This window comes from Myripristis murdjan, chromosome 3 (genome assembly GCF_902150065.1).
Source record: "Myripristis murdjan chromosome 3, fMyrMur1.1, whole genome shotgun sequence".
Classification (NCBI taxonomy): Eukaryota; Metazoa; Chordata; class Actinopteri; order Holocentriformes; family Holocentridae; genus Myripristis; species Myripristis murdjan.
The window spans coordinates 34,612,101-34,626,253 of NC_043982.1; the positions used below are offsets into that span (position 1 = coordinate 34,612,101).

The following is a 14,153-nucleotide window of genomic DNA, read 5'->3' on the forward strand; positions in this document are numbered from 1 at the left end:
CTGATCTGTAATGCTGTTGCATTTTCAGAGGACAGCTCTATATGCCAAAAAGACATGATGGCTGTAGTGAGTATTGTGTTGTTTAATGGTGGTAATCATTTGGGGGAAGAAGAAGAAAAAAAAAAAAAACTACAGGCAAATATCTCAACCTCAAGCTGGCTAAAAGCTGGCATGCATGGGTTAAATGTGCGCAGTGGAAATCTGTGTGTAAGATCTAACTTGAGGTAGATCATGCAGACAGCAGGTTAAGCTGTACGTACGCAGCCAGGAGCCACCCTAGCATGAAGTCGCCTCCTTTGCTTGTTAATCAGTTCAAACTCCTGAATGAATGTAAATGATTAAGCGCTTAGACTTCACTCGTTTACTCGTTGAGACTCGTTTACAGTGACAGAAGTTTACCGCTATATTCTGTGTCTGTTGTGCTGTGGAGGTTAGCCATCAAACTTGTGTTCATGTCTGACTTCTCAATCTGTGGGCTGTACAGAGGACGACAGCAAAACCCTTTAACATGCTGACGTGGACTGTTGCATGCATATTTTGAAAATGTACCTCTGATAGCCTTGTATCTACTTGTTAAGTGAAACTGCAGTTAATATGATCAGTTTATATAAAAATACTAATATTCCACCAATAGTGTAGGGAGCTGCGATCATAAAAAAAAGATCAGCATCAGCAGTAGTTTAGAATTAACTGTCTTACATTCTTTGATACTTTAAATGTACTTTTATCATCTTTAAATACAAAACCTATCATCCAACATACCAGTGAACACACACATACCCAGTATGTTCTTTATAGCCCAAGACCTTTGGATTGATGTATTTTGAATTGGACTGACCTGTCAGTTGTGAATGGTCCAGTGCTGATAGCCCCTTTTCCAGGTTGCATTAGTGCATTTATACCAGGCTATTAAATATAATAGAGTCTAAGTAATTGCATATTTAATAGGCTATAGAGGGGCAAATTTTGCATGCTTGTTAGCCCTGCTGACTAAAAAAGGGATGCCATATTTGAAGGGAGATTACACCATCAGTATTCATTAGCTCGTATTGTTGACAGGACATGAGAAACCTCCAGTCAGTCAGTAACAGTAGGATGGTCTGCACAGGTAGTATAATGTTCTCTGTTAAGCTTTATTTAGGTAGGAGGTGTTCCAGAGTTTATTTGAGGTGTTGGCATTTGTCTGATCTGTTGACTCAAAAATCACTTCTGTCTGTTGAATAAAGTAAAAGGGTAAACGCTGCTGAAGCTGGTTGTGATTTTGGCCGAAAGCTTTCTGTTGCTCTGTTACATGTTGGTTTGGTCCTACATACTCTTTGGGTTGGGTTTAGTGAACCATGCTTTGCCTCCAGAATTGAGGAAAATACAGCAGCACATACTGAGAAAGCAGGGAAATGTTGGCTGTCAGTCGTAAAATCAGTCAAAATTAAGTTTCTATTTTGTACACTGTGCAATCAGTTGTGATTAATTTAATCCAGAGCAAATTCTTTGTTTTATTATTTCATTAATGTGGGAATGATGTACAAGTCAATCCAATGGCCCTTTATTAAGTGCATATTATGGCTGCACGATATGGACAGAATTTCATGCCTCGATATTTATGCCAAATATCTTGATAGCACTATGATATACGATATGACTATGGGTTCACACTTATTTTAAGTGTAGCAACAGTGAAAATTAAGCTTTCTTGAAAAAACAGCATAATATTATCAAATGGATGTAGAAAATGCAGTTGCTTCACAAAGTATTTTATTGATTAGAACAGATCTGTGACTGTCTTAGGCTAATCCTAACCCTAAATTTGACATTGTCCATGTCGTTTCTGTTAGAGATATATTAGAGATATTACTATCGTGCATGTTCATATCTAGATAACGATATGATACATTGTTCAGCCCTTGTGCATATTCATAACACTTGAAATGATGCACAGTAGACTAGCGTTAACCCACAGGGTTGCATTGTCACCTGTGTTGTTCGTGATTTTCTGAGGCTCAGATAGATCGCGCTCCATGCAGTGACAGCTTACACAGTGAACGGATGCATGAGTCTACAACTTTGACATTAAGCCTTGCACTCATCTCAGTCAAAACATAAATGATAACCCCGATCGGTGCTAAGCTTCCAAATTGCTCCTGAATTGCATTTTGTATTGTGGGAATCTGCCAGAGCTTCTTTGAACCACCTTGTGTCTCAGCTGTAGCTGCTGCTGCTGCAGCACCCTGACAGTACAAGTAACTGTCTGTGCACTGGCAGCTTATAGGTGGAGACAGTCTATTTGTAGAGCCGGTGGCTAGGTTAATCCCTAATGATACAGGCCCTCTTCCCTGTTCCCTTACATCCTTTCAGCACCTGCCTATTTCTCTCATTGCCATTGTCATTATCACCACAGCTGATCTTCAGTTGTAAGAGCCTAAGACGTCTGTGCAGAAATCACCAAAGTGAATAATGACTGTTTCCCATCTCTTAGGGTGCAGTTTAAATGTGGACATATGTGTGTGGGGTTGTTGTGTGTTTCAACTCTTCATTCAGGTTTTTTTTATTTTTTTTTTTTGAGATGCAAAATGCCTGGACATGAAAAAATCTAACTGGCTGCAGTTTGATTTTTAAAGGTTTTTTGTTTTTTGGGGGGGACATTTCTGCTTTATTTGACTGCAACAGTAGAGAGAGACAGGAAAGGCAAGGTAGAGAGAGCGGATAACATGCAGCAAAGGGCTCGGCTCAGAAATGAACCCTCTGCGGTAAGGACTTATTCTTGATACATGGTACGTACTCTACAAAGTGAGCCACCGGGGCGACCCCTGTAGTTTGATTTAAATTTGATATATGGCTGCACACAACAGAGTGCCTGGAGCTCACACTGTAAAAACATGATCTTCACATTGCATCACTTCTCTTTTGCAGAATTCTTTAAAGCTGAAGCAGATTCAGGATTTCACTCTGCTTATTAAGACCTGGAACAAAGTGTTGGGGAGTGTGCATCACCTTGCTGCCTTTCCTTTTATATCAAGACAAGTTGAACAATTAGGCTGCAAGATCATCACCACAATATGTTTTGTAAATTGAGGATACAATATATTGTATATCATACATTATACAGTAGGAGTAGCCTGGATCAGGACAAGGCAGACCAACATGGAGCTGTATTATTGTGGCATCTCATGCGCCCGGTGAGAACACATGTTGTCTGCAGCCATCGACTTCTGTCAGGCTTCGCAAAGATGGAGCTTTCCCTCACTCCTGGGGTGATTTTGAAGAGCTGTATTGTTGCCGTGGAAACATGTCACAGTTAGGATGGACGTGGTTGCAGTTTGGAGCTCAGTCGTGTATTTCCAACCGGAAGGCACAGGCTTTTCACTAAACACACATCTGGCTTGTAAAGGTTAGTTCGGCTTGTTAGTCCTGAAGTATACTGACACATCACTAAAATTTATAATGAATCAGGCAGCGTAAATAAATGAAACTGTCCTGCAAGAAGCCAGTTATTACAGAGTACTTTTTTGCCCTGCTGCAGATGTAAGAAATCGGATGTGCGTGTCAGACCCTCGCCTTGAAGTTCATAAATCTCCCTCTCGGTGGCACATGGCTTTGTGCAACTTGTGTGCAGAGCTTAAAGTATAGACACTGCACTGTCAGTGTACTAAGTTATAGACTCATAATTCATTTATGATTTTTACCCATCTGCCTACTGGTAATTATGTGGGAAATGCATCAGGATCAGCTGCTGTTTGTCTAGTAAAGCTTGAGCCTGTATTCTGGTGCTCCATTTTTATGTCCCACCATATTAGTATGTGGGGCGTTATGTCGCCATGGAAGCAACAATACATGGAAGAAACTTCATACTTAGGGCACGGTTTCCCCCCGTAGAGTACATGATCTCATTAGATTTTGCCAGACCTCGCTACATACATTTCCATATTAATGAGGAAGCCAAATTTATTGAAACTAATGCAAGTCCTTAATAAGATATGGAGTTCATATTGATACCACCCATGTATTTTGTGAAGATATGTGTGGCGACATAGAAACATCTAAAATTTAATACATTAATGAGCTAAATAATCACATTTGCAGAACTTGCTGTGTTTAATATATCATGGTGATTGTGGTGGGACATTAAGCAGCTCATGTCGCTCTTATTAAATATCATATCATATTAAATATCCATACTCACTCAATCCCACTCAGAGTCGTGGGGGGGCAGGAGCCTGTCCCAGCATGCATTGCACAGAAAGCAGGGAAACACTCTGGACAGGTTATGATATTAATTTTAGTTAAAAAAATGAAATGACCTGTGCTATTTTCATGGGTGTTTTTTTTTTTTTTTTTTTTTCTGAATGTGAGTGCATTCCTACAGCTCATTATGATGGGATACATTTACCAGGGAACAAGTTGTAACATTCTCAGTGACAGCAAGCGACAGGTGGTTAAGGCAAATGTTTGAAATGGATTTCGATAAACAAGTTCAGCACATAATTTTCCAGGATTTTTTTTTTTTTTTTCACTGAGCTATGAATTTCCAATATGGAGAAAAAATAATTTATGATAGCAGCAGCAGGCTGTTGTCAAATTGCAGTGGCCAAAAAGACAAACAGCTCTGCACATGTCAAACAGGTCCTGTCTCTCATGTTCTCATGATGTTGCATCATGTTCAGGTGATCAAAGATTGTAAAATTTCCTGTGGGAGAATGACACCGTGTTGTAGAGGATGTCCTGTCCGTGCAGTCAGCTTTAAGGGTTAATGGCTAATAATAGAGGAGACCACATGCACTGGCCTCTCCAGTGACCTGTAACCCGAGGGACTGCAGCTTGAGACACCGATCAAGTGAACTCATGTCATTCTCTAGAAACTAGCCTACTGTGAAGGGAAAACTTCAGTGCTTTTTCAGGAAGACACTTGTTCTCGCCCTTTGCCTAATGGAAATAAAAGTAAAATATATAGGCGTAGTGATCCCGTGAATAACCTCCAACTTGCATAATAGTAACATTAGTGGTTTATTATTTTTTTAGTACCCAATAGATTTTCCCATCTCCCATTTAATAACCAGTTGACTGGGGGCTAGTGATAATCAGCACTAAATAATGTGTGATACCAGCAGGCATTTCTTGCTGCAAGGTCTCTACAGGAAGCCAAGCTGAGGATTGCAGTGGATTTCACAATGATCTGGTGCATGATGAAGCTCAGCCTGCGAAGAGAAGGTGCAGAGGAGCAGAGCTGCACAGTTAGTAATGAAAAAAAAACAAAAAACCCAAAAACCAGGAGGTAGTAGTAGAAATATTAGTAATATACTGACAGCATTATGTAACAGTGCAACAAAGGGCTTAACAAACACAGAGAGCATTATCTGATAACTGATAAGCAGCAAATGATAATTAAGCAGCCAGTTTAGCAAGAATGTGATGGGTGCAAATACATATTTCAAAATGCTGTTTGTAAAAATGCATTTTAAGAAGTGATTTAAATTTTTGCACTGCAGCTCCTAAGGGGTTAAAACATCTGAGATGCAGCTCAGAGAGTTAGGAGTGATTTATTTATTTTTTTTAATTGATTGACGGTCATTGTACTGAAGCTAAAATGTTAGAAATATGACAGTCAAATGCATTTAGTCTTCATCAATAACCTGGCAATAGAAAACATCAATCATCAGATTGCCATTGGCATAAAATTTTAACATCAGAGGACGATACGTTGCAGACAGATACCTCAGCAGGGTGTTCTGGTACTGTGCATTGTCTCCGACCTGCACGTCAGGATGGTTGCAAGCTGAGAAATCCATTCATGCAGATCATAAACATGAGCAACAACCCTGATTTTTTTTTTTGGTACATTTTTTAACATGCACAGAAGAAATACTGTTGAAATAACTGTGCGTGCAGTGTATCATTTTGTAGTCGTGATGCTCAGCAAAACAAAATCGCAACATGATTTCTCCCCATCATGCAGCTGTAGAGTGGAGGGAGGTAGAGTTGAGATTGGATTGTTAGACTGCATTCAGTGCAGACCAGCCTCACGCTGGTCCAGGCCGCCCTCTCCCTCTGATTGAAGCGCCGGACTGCCCCTCAGTAATGCAATTGCAGTCCCCAGGCAGCCGTAAGATGTAGCCTAACATCAGAGGGGCTCCTCTAATGATACAAGGGCGTCCGTGCGCTCTACTCTCCAGCAACATGCTTTGTGCACAGCCTGCTTTCTCTGGCCACTGTCTCTACAATTCCCCTTCATCTTGGTGTCCGCCACTGACCTCTAACAGCTCCATAAGATTAAAAGGGCCGAGAGGATGAGTGCAAGTCACTGCTGTCTTCCTACACTTCTTAGTTTTCTTGCCAGACTGATGCACTGGAAGTTTGGTGCCAGATTTTTTTTTTTTTTTCATTTCCTTTTGTCATCCTTTCATTCTTCCCTTCTTCACTTTCCTGGTAGGGATGGGAATTGAGAACCAGAATTGTACGCCTCTGAGTTTATCAGTTCCTTTTATGAGTGCCGACATGGAGATTTTTCACCTAAATACAAGCACCGGAGAAGGGGAGATACGCAGGCACGCCCTCCGTGTTTTCCCTTCTCCTGGTAGGTGAAAAAAAGGCACAGGAAAATGTACAGGCTGTGCCTCCATTTCTTTCCTTCCTCCGTTGACCCAAAAAAGGGTCGTTTTCTTGAGCATGATCAGCTGGATTTCAGACACTGGGAGAAGGAAGAGTAATGAGGCACTGTCTGCGTATTTTCAGTTGCATTAACGCTGAAAACCTTTATAGGCCTACTTTTTTTCCAGACAGAAATACTGATCAGGAATCAATAAAGGAAATGATAAAGAATCCGACTGATAAGCAGAATTGATTATGGCATTGCCACAGCCAGGACAGGGTTGATCCCAGTGATAGTCCAACAGGTGGTTTTCTCTTCAGCCCTGGTTAATTGTGTGTAGGTTGTTGCCATCACAGCTCTTGCTCTATTTCCTCTTGCCAACTGTGTTTTATGCACACACACGCACACGCACACACACACACACACACACACACACCGCAGCAAAACCGTGGTGTTTGGTTGATACCAGCAGCATCTACCTCCACTGTTTTGGCACCAGATCACAAACTCCGGGGTGGTTGTCATCAAAACTTTGTGCAGTTCAACAACCAAGGGGGCGGGTTTCGGATACACACCGCCTGTGGCAAGCCGGGACTAGACCTCTGTAGCCTGAGGGGAGGTGGAACAGCGTTCTACGTTCTTGAGATAAAAAAGAAATGTTCTGAACGCAGCCCAGTTGGTTTGGGTATTCTGGGCTTGCTTGAGGAAGAAATGGGCTGGATCCATATTTTGCGGCCAACCTCTTTCTTTTGCTGGAGCTATAATATGCTCTTACAGGTTTTTGATACCATAGAGGCAGTGAGGGAGAGCGAGAGAGGCAGTGAGGGAGAGAAAACAACAGGAGGAGGTATTTCAGAGTTAAGCCTGAGTCAGAGAAGCTGGAAGGCTAAGAGGTGGGGGGATGGGAGGATAGAGAGGGGAGGAGGATGGGGAGGGAGGGAGCTGGCACACACAACAGAGCCCTCTAGCCGAGAGTAGGAGCTGCTTTATATAATGGCCAGGTAGCGTGCACGTCCCCCCACCCGCACACACACACCCCCACACACCCACACATACACGCACACAAACACACACTCTGCAGAACCTTTGCAGAAACTGCTTGGCACAACATTATTAGTCTCACCATCTCCCAGTCCGTTGGGACTTAAAAGAACCGCATTACCGTGCACCCCTTTAAAACCACGTAAAGTGCTGCAGATTCTTTTTTAACTAAAAAGGAATTTGCTGGTAGTTCCCATTCACCCACCCCCCCAGAGACTGTCTTGCAGAACTGCTCTCGGACTTTTGGTTATGTGTGATTGGGATCTGAATCCCGGAAAACAGCAACGCTCTAAATCACGGGACAGGTACAGAACGAAACCATAGCATCATCGATTTTGCTGAGCTGACATGACGGCCTCAGGATTTATGGACTGATTTGTTGAAGTTTACATGTGAAGTTATGTCTGTGCTAAAGGCTGCCAGCATCTTAATCATGCTTGGGTCTAGAGATTATTGATTTACGGCATTACATCCCTTTGTTGTCACAAAGGAAGAAAATGTTTATGGTGTACGATGTTACTTCAGGCAGTGGAAAAAGCTAGCCTACATTTGTCTTACTAAGCAGGCTAAATTTGTAACAGACCATTTTAGACTTTTCTACTGATTGCAAGGTTAGGTTTTCTTCGAGCAAAGGTGCGGTTCATCATTTGGAAATCTGCTTTTCTTCCATGAAAAGCTCCATGATTAGGGAGAGTAGAGTTGGGACCAAACCCATCCAGTGTTGATATCAGGTGCTGATACTGATGTAATTAATCTAGTGGGTATCTGGCTGACACTACCGATCCACATACTGATCCATATTCCAGAGTCTGATGTTATTATTACCTATAATCAGGTAATAATGCATTTGTGGCATTTCTAAAAATATTGTAGCACATAATTAGTAATTAAACGGTTCTAGAAAGATATTTGGTAGTGCTGTGTGATTTACTGCAGCCTCTTGTAACCTTATACAATACAAAAGTAATAATACTGCAATAGTAACAGTAATTTTAATACTGATAATAATAAAAAGAGATCTCATATGGGTATAAGCATATATCCAAATTCAAGTATCAGAACTGGATTTGAACTAAAAAAAAAAGGGGGATCGCTGTATTTCTAGGGGAGAGACAGCCTCAATGTCAGCTCATTTTTCTGTCTGTTTTTTTTTTTCTGAACGAGCGTTAAAGTTTTTCAGCGCCACGGCACAATTATTCCCAAACAGAGTGTCAGTGTTAAATGTGTTAAATGGTCATACGACAGTCATGTGACAGGACGGTACATTTGAGGTTCCGCACACACCAGTGCATTTGGTCATGTGTCGTGAGGCCGCGTTGTGCGTGCGTCCCCATGCTTTGTGTGCGAACATGTTTTCTCTTTTTGCATGCTTACTCTTTTTGTGCGAGTTCAGTGGCATGCACGCACCTTTTGTGAGAGCTTGCCGCCCGCCTGCATGTCAGCTTTCTAGATTCATGAAGTTCCTGTTTACATTTTGTCAGTTCGTCTCTGCATGTAAGTCTGAGTTTTAGTTGCAGCATCTGAGGGATAAGAAAAAAAAAAAAAAAAGCCTGATAAAATAGGATAATGAAAACCATAAAAAAGGAGAGAATCAATCAATAATCTTATTCAGGTGTGATAAAAGTAACACAGAAAACAAAGAGGCTTATAGATCTCACCTCGAACAAAGCAACAAAAAAGATCAAGATGACGCGCTTACAGAATCTAAATGAGAACTTAAATAACATGAACAAAAAAAAAAAAAAAAAAATAGCAGCACATCAGTACATTACCTAAAATGACAAGGTAAATCAAAACGAACTGAAAGATAATGCTGGAGAATAAATTATAGGAGACGTGTGTGTGTGAGAGAGAGGCAGAGAGAGCAAGCCAGTGCTGATGACCTGTGCTGGCGTTTACTTTCTCAGTGTAAAGAAATCGGAGCTCATTGCCAGCTAGCCAGTCAACAGTGGTGTAGGCCAGTGTTTCTCCTGACAGATAAAACAGCCCATTCAAGGCGGCTCGGCCACAGGCCAGCTCCAGCCTGTCTTGCTCCATCAAACGCTCCGTCTTGCTGCCTGTTTCCTTTCATTACGGTTTCACTGTAGTCGACCGGGCTGAGCTGCAGCACAGCAGAGCTAACAGGTGTGAGTCTGCGTTCATAGTGGTTGTGGGTGGTTTTTCAATGTGTGTGTGTGTGTGTGTTTGTGTGTGTGCATGTAAGAGAAAGACTGCAAGAGCTTATTTGTGTGTGCCTGCCTCAGTAGGCTGCGTGTACAAGGCTGTTTTAATAACATCTAAGCCTCTGACAGATGCAATAAAGTATCACTCTGAATCTCTCTCTCCCTCTCCCTCCCTCTCTCTCTCTCCCTCTCTCTCTCTCTCTCTCAGAAAGGAAACTGTCTTCAGTTGTGCTCTGTTTGAAAACATGACTGAGGCGTTCATCTGTCACCCATTTCAACCGCTTTAGCAATCAGCCATAACTGTCAGTTGTTTTGGTTTGCTGTTTTTTATCTGTCGGGTTGTGTTATTGCAAGTCTGCTCACTGGATTAGATAAATTGTAATGGCCGCGCATCTTCACCTTCCCTGCATTTTTAATTTTTAATTTAATAAGGCTTAATTAAATACAAGCTCGTGTGTTGTTAGTTGTCAGGCGTAGGGATCTCACAAGGATCAGTACTTCAGTACCAGATCAATGCCAATATTTTGAAAGCGACCAGTATTAGTGTTTTTGTATCAGTATCATCAGCTCAGCTTGATCCCTCACTCAGTAACTCTGTGTTTTTATTCTGATGTAGTCGTAGCTTGTATATTTAAATGCTTGAAGTACCTGAAGTTGCAGTCATGCGTACAGGATTGTAAGTCAGAATTAAAGCACATTATCATACCATTGCATTTACTGTTGCAGCAGAACATTTCAGAAACTTCCTCTAATGTGAAGTGAGTATGTTGTCGGGCTGCTTTCAGCGGTTCTCAGTCTGAAGGCTACAGGCTGCTTTCCGCTGTGCAATGAAGACCATATATCTCCATAGTGTCGGCTTGTCTCAGACACTAAGAAAATCAATCCTGTTTGAAGCTTGACAGCTGTACATTTGTCAGTTTACATGATTTGTTTTGTAAAGGTTTCGTAGCCCCCAGAGTTGTAGTCTGAACCCATAGAGGAGAGGATAAATGCCCAAACTAAGCTAAAACATGTAAAATCACCAAAATTGGAGATGCATTGTTTTCACTGGAAAGTAACTCAGTGTTCCTGTTTTAATTTAGCCTATATGTTTAAATATGTGACACTGGTGTTTCCTCTAATTTTGTCCCATTTCTGCTGCTGTTTGGGTCTCAGTTATGCTCCAAGTTGACGTTGTGTAAGGCCTACTGAAATTATTATTTTTTCTAACCATCATTTTGGCTAATCATTAGGCCTAGTTGTAAAACATTTGCATCATGCTTATTTAAGTTTTAGATAATAGTGAGACTAATTTACTGTGTTTACTGTAATTTCATATCCGTCTTGCAGTGGTGCTTGCTTCCTTGCTGTGCTAAATGAATACAGAAGAAGAAGTTTCTGTTTACTTGCTGACCCAGAAACTTGGAAGCTGTGTTTGTTGCCATGGTAATCAAAGCCAAAATCAGACATCAAATGCTTCTTTTTTTTTTTCTCCCTTATTTATTTCTTCATTTATTTATTTAGGTGAGGGTGGTTGCTTAGTAAAGCTACTCCAGGAATATTAGCAAGTAGTTTGTGCATCGCCTCACTGTCAGTGCTTTGAATGTTTGCTGTCAGGTTCACATAGACGCTTCGAATCCCATAGACAGGTATTGGAGACAGCCGTAGATGTTCAGTAAAGGAGTGTGTGCTGAGTGGGCTTTCTGTTTTGCCAAGGTATTGAATTAAGTATTCAAAATTGTGGAATTATAGGTTTCAACGACTAAAATTCTGGTATTGTGGCGTTGCTATTCAGGCCTAATGTAAGTAAGTCAGCTGTAGTGTTTGAAGCCTGACCAACAGAGAAGCTTCCAGGATATATGTATATGTGTGTGTGTGTGTGTGTGTGTGTGTGTGTGAGAGAGAGAGAGAAAGTGTGTGTGTGAGAGAGAATACGAGAGAGAGAGAGAGAAAGAGTGACCACTGTGAGAATGTTCCGGTAGATCTTTCACTCCTCAGATAATGTGTCCATCTGAGCTGCTGCCACCAGCGCTGCCTCCTCCTCCCCACCTCCTCCTCCTCCTCCTCCTCCATGTACGCACCCTCCCTCCCTCCCTCCCTCCTGTGTTTTCACTGGAGCTGTGGAGAATTTCGTTTGGTTTGGAGGCTCAGCTGCGTTCTCTCCCCTCTCTGTCTGTCTCCCCATCCCCCTTCCCATCATCCCTCCATCCCTCATTCTCGCAAGCTGTCTGGACACAGGGAATTAATGCCCCCCACACCACTTCCCAGTCCAGGGAAGAGAATGTGCCAAATATACAGAGAACGACCACCCTCGTATCCTCTTTCACTGCTGCATATCATCAACCTGTGTGGCGTCCAGTACATTTCAGTGCATTATTTTTTTATCTTTTCTGTTGCACCCACGTTTGCCCTAGCCTTGACGAAGCTTCCCCCTTTTATTTGGATTGCCAGTTTTCACTGATGGAGAGAACTTTGGGGTTTCAATTTCCACCTCTGCCTGCCCTGCAAGATGTATTTCTTCATTAAAAAGGAAAAAAAAAAAAAAAAAAGAGTGGTCGGCTTAATGTGGAGGTTTCAGAGGAAATATTCAATCACACTATTGAAGAGACCTGTACAAATCATTGGGACGATTAACAAGTTGTACTTTCCTGTTCAAGTTTGCATGGACAGCTCCAGACACCAGTGAGAGGAGAGCAGGTGGGTCTGATTTGACGCCTCCTATTTTTCACATGTGCATATAATTGTGTATGTAATATGGTGTGTGGACGAGAAGTTTTAAGAACGAGGTTGACTTTCTCTCAAGCTGTCTCATCTACTTCTGCTTCAGTCGGTTATTTTACTGCATTTCCCAGAATGCCGTGATATCTCTAGAGAATGTGCCTGAACAAGACAGCAAGTTTTTCCAGTGTTGAAAAATTTACGAGTCTCGCGCCTCGCTCGAAAAGCAGTGTGCCTTGTGGCTGCGTGGCTGCATTGCATTCTGGTCTGTCTAGGCTGCTGGTGGTGAAAGAGTTGTTCTCTGTGCCTGTTGTATGATGGATTACTCCTCGTATGATTTTTGAATTCAGAAAGAAACCCTTGTTCTTGGTTTCTACGAGGCTGACACCAAAACCTGAAGTTTACCACTGATGTTTAAGAAAGCTGCAAAATGTTCTGCTGTCTGACATGTAGTCGTGTTTCATTTGTCTCTGTGTGATGTCACGATAAGGACAAGCAAACCTCACGATATCTTTGACCAGATACCTCGATATTGATTTTGTGGCGAAATTGAAGGGATGACTGTTGTTGCTTTCATAACCTCTTTACTCAAAAGAGCTTTTTGATAAACAATCATTAGTAAAGGCAAAAGGCTCTAGTGCTTTTCTAGTCAACCGACCACTCAAAACGCTCTACGATGTCAGCCTCACATTCACCCGTTCATAGACACACTCACACACTGATGGCAGAGGCTGCCGTGCAAGGTGCTGCTCAGTGTCTTGCTCAAGGACACTTCGACGCGCTCTCTGTGTCTACCTCCTCCTCCCGTCATGTGTCTATAATTAACACGCAGGTAGAAGCAAATAACAGAACAGCAACAGTCAAAACATTGCATCCCTTTTAGTCCCCCACCAAAATGAGATTTTTGAGACTGATAATGATTTTAGGAAAAATTCACTGATTACTGATACGGCAGCTGAGATACTGATGAAAATAGACAATTAGACCTTTTCTATGTGCACTGATATTGATGTGACTATGTAAAGCAGGGGTGTCAAACTGGTGCCATGGAGGGCCAAGAGGCTGCAGGTTTTCATTCCAACCGAAAACTCCTCCAGGTGATTTCAATGATTAGTCCCTTCTCTCTGCTTGGAGGTGGGGTGATCAGTGAAATCACCTGGAGGAGTTTTGGGTTGGAATGAAAACCTGCAGCCTCCCGGCCCTCCATGGCACCAGTTTGACACCCCTGATGTGAAGGTTCTCAGAAGGCTGCTTTCTTGAACAAATTATTAAAGAGTATTAAACACTATATACATTGCCAACCATCTGTAGAAATGAACACATAAATTTACCTTAAATTAAGAAAAAGGATCAAATAGTAATTTCTAACTTACCCAAAGCATGTTTTCTGCATTATGTTCTGTCAAATCATATATGCCAATGTCATTATGATGCAGATATGTCTGTGATAGGCCAATATAGGGCAGTAATATCTACTAAAGTTGTACCGTCTGTCAGACTGTCCGTTTACATTTCACACAGACAGCCCCCGTCCCTCCCATGTGACGCTTGTGTTCAAACTAATTTTAACGAGCGGCACATTGGTGCAAAGTCATTTTGGCTGCATTTTGTGGAAAATGTGACTTGAAAGCAGTTTTTATTTCATCTGTTTTCTGCACTTAGTCCTTTGTGTT

The 14,153-nt window shown here is 41.8% G+C and overlaps 1 protein-coding gene across 2 annotated transcripts in view; it reads left to right on the forward strand.

The window, feature by feature from the left end:
• Positions 1-14,153, forward strand: part of LOC115378547 (E3 SUMO-protein ligase PIAS1-like) — a 68,996-nt gene that overhangs the window by 2,222 nt on the left and 52,621 nt on the right. Inside the window, exon 1 of one of the 2 annotated variants that reach the window (XM_030078827.1) lies at positions 12,316-12,459. The exons of the other annotated variant lie outside the window; for it this stretch is intronic. The gene's annotated coding sequence lies outside the window, so the exon portion shown is untranslated. Of the gene's footprint in view, positions 1-12,315; positions 12,460-14,153 lie in introns of those variants that run through there. 2 annotated transcript variants of the gene reach the window in all.